The following is an 11,862-nucleotide window of genomic DNA, read 5'->3' as shown; positions in this document are numbered from 1 at the left end:
AGAAGACATCTCGGCAACCTTCTCAGCCTTAAGTTCAATATTAATTTCTTGAAGGGTTTCATCTATGCTCTTTTCGGCAGGAGGCACGTACGATGACGCCTTCTCTGGAGTGGCATCCTTGGGGACTTCCTCATCCTCCTCATCTTGAGTCAAGTCCAGGACTTGCTTATTTTGAGGAGGAGACTTGGCCCCAACAACATCTTTTGACTTTCTCACCAAAACCTCCTCCTCAAATTCAGAGTCGTCATCGGATTGAGTTGGAGTTGGAGGGAATGGAAGAGGAATGTCGTCGGCGTTCCTAAGGGGCGAGTCCTCGGGGACTTCAAGCTTTTTTAGAAGAGACATCCAACCAAGGGTGAAACCCTTATTGCATGCCTGCTTCACTTGCTTTTCGTAATCCGCCGTGACATCGACCACCTCTTCGTTGTATCCCTTCTCGTCGGCGGCCTTGACCTCAGCCTCTTTGGTGGCCAGGGCGTCTTGAAGCTCCCTTTGGGCCTCGGCCATCTTGTCCTCAGCCTCTTTTAGCTGGGCTTGAAGAACTTTGTTTATCGCCTCAGCAGCACCTACTTTCTCTTCGACGTCATGTTGAGCTTTGATAGCATCCTCAACCTGATCTTCCAGGGTCTTCATTTTTGACTGCAAGTTCTTATTAGTCTTTTGAAGAGTGGAGACCTCCCACTTCTTCTCGGCCAGCTTCTCCCAGTTTTCAAAAGATTATACTGAGAAAGAATGGGCATACTGGATGGCCTGAAAGTAAAACAGAACAGAAGTTGTTAGAAAAAATTGTAAGTATGGAATGCACAGAAAGAAAGAAAAAGTTGCCAGATAAAGACACTTACTTGAACGGAGCGTTGAAACATCAGGGCATAGTTTTCATACTCGCTCAACTCGGCGTTTCGATTGAGATCACCGGGGAGAAGCAAAGCGGTACTGAGGGCTACGCCGACGTTAATGTCATCGGCACTATCGTTGGCCATAACTGGCTTATCTTCCAGAGTGATTTTGGGGGCCCAGGGGGCATCATGTTTTTTGGACCTCGAGGCGGTTACAGAGGATGACCTCGGTTTCTTTGATTTCGGAGAATCGGATGGTTGGGCCTCAGCACACATTTTTTCCGTGGTAGGCTGGGACTTGTCACTTTCAGCCAGTTTGGAGATCGGCAAAGTGTCTTCAGTGTCAACCTGAGTCACCTTGGCCTTTGGTTGAGCCTTCTTAATTCTTTTTTGCTTTGGTGGAGGCTGGGTTTGCGCTGGTGGAGCATCAACGGTTGATGGGATGCTGGCTAGGAGATCTTTTACAATGGCTTTTTTACAGCCCATCTCAGCAGCAAAAACGGTTCGTTGCCGGCGTTGTCGTTGGGATATCGGGATCAAGTATGGAGCCGAGGTTGACGACTGTTCAGCTGGATCAGAGGTTGATCCTTGGTCTGTCCGAGATGTGGACGCGACTTGTGGAGTTGTGGCAAAAGGTGGAGAAAGGCTTTTTTTCTTCTTTTTTGGGATGTCGGAAGAGCCAATTTATACGTGGGAATGAAGTTAAGAAGTAGAGGGGCCTTCTGCTTGTGAATTGGCAAATTCAAAAGTTTCTTCAAGTCTTTACTGGGAAAGAAAGACTGACAGAAGCCCTTTGGTGGCTGAGGAAGAACTGCAAAAAAGAAAAAGCGTAAACATTAGACCAGAATGTTGAAAACTTTATGCAAGAAAGTAAGAAAATTTGTGAAGGGTGGCCCTTACCAGCTCCTTCCCCGAAAACTGTTCGACTTAGGGGATAAAGATGGAGGTCATCATTTGGCTGAAACTCCCAATTACCCGAAACGATGAAGTAATCATCCCCCGCACCCTTGTTGGAGTCAGGGAGGTCGGCAACGATTTTGTATTCCGTAGACCTTGGCTTGAGGTAATAGATGTGGCCTTTTTTTGATTTCAGGCAACACATGGTATAACAGAACTGGAAGTCGGCAAGAGTAATCCTAGCATTCTCTTGTTTGGCTAGGGCTATGGTACCATTAATAATTCAGTACGAATTGATTGCAAGTTGCATTGGGTTCAACCTATAGAAGTGGAGGATTTCATGGAAGAACGGGTTAAGTGGAAACCTAAGTCCACACTCAATAAACGCTACTACTAGGAAAGACATGAGGTTTACATCGGGCATGATAGAGTCGTCATCCCTAGCCAACCTCAGATGGACGTCGGCAGGGATGTCAAACTCACGCCTAAAGTGATATAATTTGCTCGGCGTATCTACTCTATGTTTCCACATACCCATGATATCGGCTTAAACTGAAAAGGTTGGATTTCAAAAGGGGTATCTCTAAAGGGTTTTTATGGACCTCAGCTAAAGCTAGAAGATACACAGAATGTGTGGGAATAGTTTCAGTTTTTCCTAAAAAATCGAGGGTTCTACAAACAAATCCCAAACCCAAATAAAATGGAGCAAGATTGGAGGCACAAATCTGGAAAAAACATAGAAAACGGAACACAAGAACGTGTTTCAGAATCAAGAACAAGGGTGTACTACCAAGAACACTGTGACAGAGTGTGTGAAAGGGTACAAGGTCAAGAACAGTTGCAAAATTACAGAAAAATTGTGAGCAGTGCGAGTATTCAAGACATGGGCAAAGGGCAAAATCGTGAAATAAACACATTCAGATGCATGATTCATAAATCAAATGTTTGAGTAAAACAACAATGGCGACTAATGATAAGGTAAAATTTCTTGGAGCGTAACAAGAACTAAAAACCAGAAGGAACGATGACTTACCAGAGGGAAAAAGTCGATGTTGAGATCGCTGAAGTCAGACAAACGGCGGTAGCGGAAAAAGAGCCTCGCCGGAAGAGGAGAAACAACGGTGGCAGCAGAGCTTCAGAGCTTGGAACAATGGAAGATTAGAGAAGGCAAGGAAGAGAAAGAGTTTGAATAGAGACAATGTAAAGTGAAAAGACAAAAAGGGAGAAAAGTTTTGTTAAAAACCTAAAACAATGGCAACACAGAATTGATGAGCCTAGGAAAACGGATTTGTCAGACGGCGCACGCAGGCGTGAGACGACTTACAAGCGCGTAACAAGTACGATCCAGTGAGGGGAAAACACGTGGCTTAAACGATTGAGTTGTTATGTATAACAGCTCATACGCGTGAAGAAGCCCTTGGGATTCTTAATCTTTAAGAAGACATATCGGCCCATGATGATGATCTCGACTTACGCCGATGTACTGGCAGGAAGTACCGATATAGGTTCCATCACCTCAGGATGCTGAGGTAATAGAACCTAGGGGCAGTTGTGGGGATATATTTTCTGAGTCCCAACACGTGGCCAAGGTGACGCCAACATGTCAGCCGATGCGTCACTTATCCAGGACAAGATGCCGAGGTGATCTCGGTAAGGCCGAGGTTATCTCCGAAGATATCGAAATCCGAGATAAGCGGATAAGGGACAAGAGTCCTAGAATGATGAAGGACTTTAGCATGGATAAGGATAACACTCTTAGGGAGTTTATCTTTATCTCTTAGAGAGTCCAGGATAAGCACTAAGCAAGAGTCCATTGAAGCTAGGCTTCTAGTGGGACTAGGATTGAGTCGACTATAAAAGAGAGGCACCCCCGATGGGTCTAAAGTACGCAATTTATATTCAGTACAGTGAGTCTTGCACTATTGATTATCTTTGAGAGATATACTGACTTGATCATCGGAGTGCCCCTGGGTGGACGAACCACCGCCGGAATCTTTTCTTTCTGTTGCAGGTCAGTTAGGTGTCATCTATTCTGCCAGTTCTCTCCAGCTGAATACTGAGTTGGGCAGTGTGATCAGAAAATCACTATTAAGTCAATTAATAGTTTATTTATTTATTTATTTATTTTTAAGTAAACTTCAAAAGGTATATTTGTAATTGAATAATACTAAGGATCTCAAATAAATTACCAAATATTAAATGGATGAATTACACTTTGCCCTCTTTATGCTTGGCCACTTTCTCACTTTGGCCTTTAAAGTTTATTTTTTTCCACTTTAACCTTTCATGTTTTAAGGTTTTCCCAATTTACTGTAGGAAAACTATTTATTAAACTAGCGAACTGTGTGTATTTAATAAAATAATGACTAAAATAAAAGTAAAAGTTAGAAAATAATTTTCACAAAATTATTTCTGGAAAATACAAGTAAGCAATGAAATTCTTGTTCAAGTATAAAACAAGAACAAGATCACAAACTGTAAGTTAAATTAAATAAAATAAAAAAACTTAGAGAATGTAGATCAATCAAAATGTAGAAATAAGAAAAAGCCGAGGCATGTGTTGGACACACTTTCATTAAGATCGTTATGTCCTTGCTATGGTGCTCGAGAATAAATGATGTCAACCTCCCAAAATGCAACGACTACAACCCAAAAACGTAGCACTAAAAATTTGGGTCTAGCGAGCAAACTGTGTTGAACTCTCTCTTTCACAGAAAAATAGAACAATATGCAGAGGAGTGCAAGGAATGAATGCGAAAATTGAATGAATGAATTGCTTAGAAAGGGTCTAAATTTATAAGCTCCATGGTGCCTATTCAGATGGGTTTGAATCTGGACAACCACCGACGGTGAAAAGATGTGACCGGAGAAGGAGAAGGAGAAGAAGAAGAGAAGAGGTGTCATTGGTTCAATTTTGGAAAAATTCAAATTTGAATTGAATCTGTTTGAAAATTTTGAATTTTCCCGCAAGAAATTTGAAAAAATTCAAGTAATGACCCGACACACAACCTACACTACATACCCACACCCAGCCCGACTGGCCGGTTGAAAGGACAGCGGCGTGCACGTGTGGTGTTGGGATCGAAGCAAACTTGGTCTATAACTCTTCCCTCCACAAAACTTGGGCGCCCTTTGATGAAAGAAAAGGTAAAGCGTTGAAGATGGTCTAATCTACAGTGAAGCAATTTGAATCACTCAAATTCACATTAGGAGGTTGAAGTTCTTGATCAATAAATTTCGTTGGTTTAATTTCTTGCAAGGCTAAAATTTTGATATTGTCAAAGGATCTAAAATAAAACTTTATGCGAGTTAGTGCATTTCATGCAAAAATGATAAAGACATTGGGCATGGCAGTAGCGCTCTGTACCCGGGAGAAAACTATTGGAGTGATGATTTGTTCTAGCACTTCGTTTTTTTGTGTGAAAAACATTTTCTAACCAAAAATATTTTTTATGACAAACATTTTTTCATAAAATGTTTTTTTGAAGAAATATTTTTTTAATGTTTGGTGGTGTGATGGTGGTGGGAAAAGGGTGGAGATTGAGGTGATGGTATGGTGGTGGGGTGTCTGCTGTGGCGATGGTGATGGTGGTCGTGATAATGGTGGTGGTAGAGGTGAGAATAGCGATGGTAATGTAGTGAAATTGTTAAGATTTTAGTTTGAAAAATATTTTTTGCTTCTTCTGTCCAAATAGACATGTTTTTCGTTGATTATGAAAAATGTTTTCTATTGATTTCATTTTTTATTGTACCAATTTTAGAAAATACAAAAAATATTTTTTGCCCAAACAAAACAGTGGCGTGCTTTCATTTTGCAAATGGATTCTGGGTATGGGCACCATTAAGTAATGTTTTGGATTTTTAAAACTAGGCCCAAAAAAATGACTAATGACTTGTTTGGTTATACATTAATTATGGGTACATGAGAATGACCCACCATAATGGGCATCTTCAAAGGTTCAATGTATTGGTTTTTTAGTTATTTGCGTTGCTTAGGCCTATGTTAGCTAATCCAGTTTTGAATTTAATGTAAAGGCCCAAATCTATTTTGGGCCACAAGATTTATTGGGAAAGGCCCAAATCCATTTTGGGCCACAGAATATCAGGGTTCGAACTTAAAATTCTGGTTTTAGATTTAAAAAAACAAAAATGCTAGAGGCCCCAAAAATTCTACCAAAAATTTTACCAAATGTCTTACATGGGTGTGGGACCCACATGGGACCCACATTGTGTGGGTCCCACACCCATGTGAGACATTTGGTAAAATTTTTGGTAGAATATTTGGGGTCTCTAGCATTACTCTTAAAAAAAATCCACAAGTACTAAAATATATATTATGAAAGTTTTAAGAATGTATTTAAAATCAAGTTATGATTTTAATTATAAAAATCAAGGTATGATTTTTGGTTTGTGAATTCTTGAATCTTGGGAAATATGAAGTATATATTATATATTTGTGTGAATTTTTTGAATTAAATTAAAATTTTAATTCATGTAACTAATATTTAAATGGAAGTTTCAAATTGGTTAGTCATTTTATGACTCAAGGAAAATACGAGTTATGAAATTTAAGATGTGAAAAATATTAGTTTTATCTTGAGTCTTTAAAATGTTTATACCGCACAAATTAATTTCTTACGGTAATTGCTATGAAGAGTTAGTTTATAAGGCGTTTGGTTGAAAAATTCAAATCTAAAAGTTTAGGCGCTGATTTATTATGTCTATAAGAACAAAAATAACTAAAATACCCCTCAATCATCTCTATCTTTTTCGCAAAGGCACACGGGTGAAAAGATCGATGGATTTAGGTATATTTGAGGAAAATATGTGAGTTTTAGAGAGAGAGAGAGAGAGAGTGAGAGAGAAAATAGGGTTTGGAAATGTTTAGAGAGAGAGTGATATGAAAAAGTGATTTTTACGGACTGATATACGCACAGTCCGCTCGAGTGCAAGAAGTGACGCTCGAGTGTTCAGACACAAAAATGATTATCGCTCAAGCGCAATAAGTGACGCTTGAACGTAGAATACACACTTTCAGTAGTTTTGCAGACAGATGACCATCGCTTGAGCGCGCGACTGCTTGAGCGCAGAAAACACTCTCTCAGCAGTTTTGTAGGCCTGGAAAAGGACTGAGAGTTCAGAAAGCCCGCTCGAGCGCAAGAAGTGACACTCGAGTGAAGGAGTAAAATTCTAGGCAACAAAAGTTTGGGAACTAAGCTACCAACCTGTTTCAAACACAACCAATACAACCCAATAACCAAACTCAAAGGGGGAAAAAAAGAAATTATACAAGAACAACACTACAGAATCATGAAACTCGAGTCCAGAATACAAATGGGTTGGGTCCTAAACCAAAATCGTTATAGAATCTGGAAAACCACCGACGGTGAAGAGATGTGACCAGAGAAGAAGAATGAGAAAAGAAGAGGTGTCATTGGTTCAATTTTGGAAAAATTCAAATTTGAATTGAATTTGTTTGAAAATTTTGAAATTTCTTGCAAGAAATTTGAAAAAATTCAAGTTGGGACCCGACACACAACCTACACTATATACCCACTCATAGCCCGACTAATCGGTCAGATGGACGGTGGGCGTACACGTTTGGTGTTGGGATCAAAGCAAGCTTGGTTTATAACTCTTCCCTTCACAAAACTTGGGTGCCCCTTGATGAAAGAAAAGGTAAAGCATTGGAGATGGTCTAATCCACAGTGAAGCAATTTGAATCACTCAAATTCACATTAGGAGGTTGAAGTTCTTCATCAATAAATCTCGTTGGTTCAATTTCTTGCAAGGTTAAAATTTGGATATTGCCAAAGGATCTGAAATAAAACTTTATGCAAGTTAGTGCATTTCATGTGAAAACGATATAGACATTGGGCATGGCAATAGCTCTCTGCACCCAAGAGAAAACTATTAAAGTGATGATTTGTTCTAGCACTTCGTTTTTTGGGTGAAAAACATTTTCTAACCGTAAATATTTTTTATGAAATTTTTTTTTTATAAATTTTTTTTTGAAGAAATATTTTTTTAAGGTTTGGTGGTGTGGTGGTGGTGGAAAAAAGATGGAGATTGAGGTGATGGCATGGTGGTGGGGTGTCGGTTGTGGTGATGGTGATGGTGGTCATGGTAATGGTGTTGGTAGAGGTGAGAATAGCGATGGTAGTGTAGTGACATTGTTAAGATTTTAGTTTGAAAAATATTTTTTGCTTGTTCTGTCCAAATAGACATGTTTTTCGTTGATTATAAAAAATGTTTTCTGTTGATTTCATTTTTTATTGTACCAAATTTTAGAAAATACAAAAAATATTTTTTGCCCAAACAAACGAAGTGTAAACAGTGGCATGCTTTCATTTTGCAAACTCTTTGGTACCATTAAGTAATGTTTGGATTTTAAAACTAGGCCCAAAAAAATGATTAATGACTTGTTTGGTTTTACATTCATTATGGGTACATGAGAATGACCCACCATAATGGGCATCTTCAAGGGTTCAATGTATTGGGTTTTTAGTTATTTGCATTGCTTAGGCCTATGTTAGTTAATCCAGTTTTGAATTTAATGGAAAAGACCAAATCTATTTTGGGCCACAGGATCAAGGTTTCAACTTAAAATTCTGGATTTAGATTTAAAAAAAAATGCACAAGTACTAAAATATATTTTGTGAAAGTTTTAAGAATGTCTTTAAAATCAAGTTATGCTTTTAATTATAAAAATAAGGGCATGATTTTTGGTTTTTAAATTTTTGAATCTTGAGAAATGTGAAGTATATATTATATATTTGTGTGAATTTTTTGAATTAAATTAAAATTTTAATTTATGTAACTAATATTTAAATGGAAGTTTCAAATTGGTTAGTCATTTTGTGACTCAAGGAAAATACGAGTCATGAAATTTAAGATGTGAAAAATATTAATTTTGTTTGAGTGTTTAAAATGTTTATATTGCACAAATTAATTTCTTACGGTAATTGCTATGAAGAGTTAGGGATTATTTCGAATGATCTAAATAAACGTACTTTTTGACTTTTTATAAAATATGAGTTAGGTATGGGTTAGGTTTGAAGTGATGTGATAGAGAGGTGATGTGACTTAAATAAAATGATATGACTTAAATAGGATAGTAGCTTTTTGACCTTTTGACTTTTTTAAGTTATGACAAACGAGGCCTTAGTTATAGGGTGCTTAGCTGAAAATTCAAACCTAAAAGTTTAGGTGCTAATTTATGGGTGATTCTACTTACACCACTCTTTTACCTCTTTATACCCTCCATAAAGATTGTTTTTTTCTTCCAATTTTATCCATGTGTGAAATTATTTAAAGGGACAAAACACTAAAATTAAATGTATCTAATTATCTCCTTACACTTCTTGAGCTTCAATCCTGCTTCTCTTTTTCCGTTCTCAACTACTCTTTTCTCTTACACATCTCTTTTGAAAAACTGATAATCATAGTGTTTTGATCATAAAAAAAGTAATGGATGAAGAAACGGTGGTGAAAAACCATCAAAAAAGTGAAAATGGTGAGTTTTTTTTTTTTATTAATTTGGTAGGTTTTTGTTTCGATTTTCTGGGCTAGTCTGTGACTTTTGTTCGGTGTTTCGAAATTGAACAAAATAACATAGTCTAGTATCACAGTGCCGAAAAAAAAATATAAGTCTGGTATCAAATTGCCGAATAAAAGATAAATTTTCAGTAATATAAAGCCCCATTTTTTTAATTTGTTTGGCTACTCATTGCTATGTATTTTCAGTATAATTTTTGTTTTGTTTTGCTTGGAAGGATTATACTTATACTCATTGCAACAATGCAAGTATTGCATTATTAGTGGACTCCAGTCATGAATTCATTACAGACGAGGTTTGTTAAGTTTTTTTATGAATACAATTTTTTCTTATTTCTAATTTGTATTGAGTTTTATTAATAATTTGACGTACAAATGTATTTATTATGTTTAGATTTTTAGTAGTCATCAAGCATTAATTAAATGGGCTTCTGACGTTGGAAGGAAGATTGGATTTGTCATTATTATAAAAACATCAGATGCAGGAGGTAATGGCAAAAAACCAAAACTTGCCCTTGCTTGTGAAAGAAGTGGTTATTATAGAGATAACAGGAAGATCAAGGGGGAACGATTGAGGTTGACAGGTTCTAAAAAGTGTGGATGTCCATTTCTATTAAGGAGGGAAAATTACCTACAAATAATGAGTGGATGTTGCATGTCTTATGTGAAGCGCACAATCATCCGTTTGCTGAACATCTTGAAGGGCACTCATTTGCTGGCAGATTATCTAAGGAGGAAACATCCTTATTAGTTGACATGTCGAAGAGTATGGTGCGACATAAAGAGATATTGGTTACATTGAAACAAAGGGATGCCTTTAATGCGACAACAAGGAAAAAAATCTATAATGCATGTCATCGACATCGAGTAGTATAGAGGGTGGGAAGATCACAGATGCAACAACTATTGGGGCAATTGTCGATTCAAAATTATGTTGAGTGGCATTGATGTGATGATAGAGAGATGGTGATTGGCTTGTTCTGGGCACACCCAGTTAGTTTGGCATTGTTACGTGCATTTCCACATGTGTTGATTATGGATTGCACATACAAGACTAATAAGTATCGACTCCCTCTTTTAGAGATTGTTGGGGTAACATCAACGGACTTGACTTTTTTAGTTGCTTTTTCTTATCTTGGTCATGAACGGGAGGACAACTATACATGGGCTTTAGGCGTATTGCGTACTTTATGAAGAATACCGTTTTTCCAAAAGTCATTATTATAGATAGGGAGTTGGCTTTGATGAAAGGCATATCAAAATTTCTACCTATGGGCACTAATTTTTTATGTAGATGGCATATTAGCAAGAATGTTCTGATGAAGTGTAAGAAGGTTTTTGAGATGAAAGATAAATGGGATAAGTTCATGTATAGTTGGAGTGCTTTGGTATTGGTTAGAACAGAAATAGAATTCAATGAACAATTTTTCACTCTGAGGACTGAATTTAGTATGTATCCTGAAGCTATTAAGTATGTTCTTACCAATTGGTTAGAGCCATACAAGGAAAAATTTGTTGCAGCTTGGTCAGACAGTAATATGCATTTCAGAAATACTGCTACAAACAGGTAAATTATGGTCATTGCATTTATGAATTGATATAATTCTTTGATTTTTATATTAAATACCAAAACATACAAACTTGTAGGGCAGAGAGTTCTCATGCTAAATTGAAGAGGCAACTTGGATCAAGTCAACGCAGTTTTGAGACATCTTAGACCAAAATACACAATTTGTTAGAGTTACAGCATGTAGACATTAAAGCCTCATTTCAGCGGAGTTTGATTGTAGTCCAACGCAACTACACACCTGTTGAGTTCACTGAGTTACGTGGTTTTATTTCAATTTGTAGTTTGGACAAAATATTAGTAGAGTCAAAGAGATCTAATAGTGTGAGAATAGATGTTGTTGCATGTGGCTGCATTTTGCGACGTACACATGGGTTGCCATGTGCACATGAAATAGCTGAGTATTTTCAACAAGGTTGACCGATTCCCCTCTCGTGCGTATGCTTCCAGTTTCAGAAAGTGCTTTTGTGAAATTGGATTGCAAAACAGAGACTGATTTTTTTATTAAGAAATTCCAAACAATTGACGAGACGCAACAAGTGATCCTTCTGAAGAAGTTGAGGGAGTTAATTAGTCCAGACAGTACATTTTTGATGGAACTTGAACTCAAGACTGACACGCGAGGTAGGAGCCGAGGTCGCGGCCGTGGTCAATTCAAAATCGATACATCTACTAAACGCGAGCCATCTGCATTTGAGTTTGTACTATCTGGGAAAGATAGTTATTCACAGGGTGTTACCATCTCAACTGCACTAGTTCGTAAGCAAGTGCAATGGAAGAAGGCAAAAAAAGATTATGTACGTAATTACATAAAACTTGTAACTATGTACAAAATATATTTTAATAGTTTTTCAACCTCATTTTAATTATTTCATATATCTATTGCTGTATATTTGTGATGTAGGTTTGTATGACGTAGTCAACAAATCATATCTCTTAGTTCAAACAATTTCCGGAGAGGTTGAGACCATATATCCATCACATAAAAGATGTACAAGCAGATGA

Source organism: Camellia sinensis, chromosome 4 (assembly GCF_055761805.1).
Source record: "Camellia sinensis isolate YWXY chromosome 4, ASM5576180v1, whole genome shotgun sequence".
Classification (NCBI taxonomy): Eukaryota; Viridiplantae; Streptophyta; class Magnoliopsida; order Ericales; family Theaceae; genus Camellia; species Camellia sinensis.
This window is presented reverse-complemented; position numbering follows the sequence as displayed.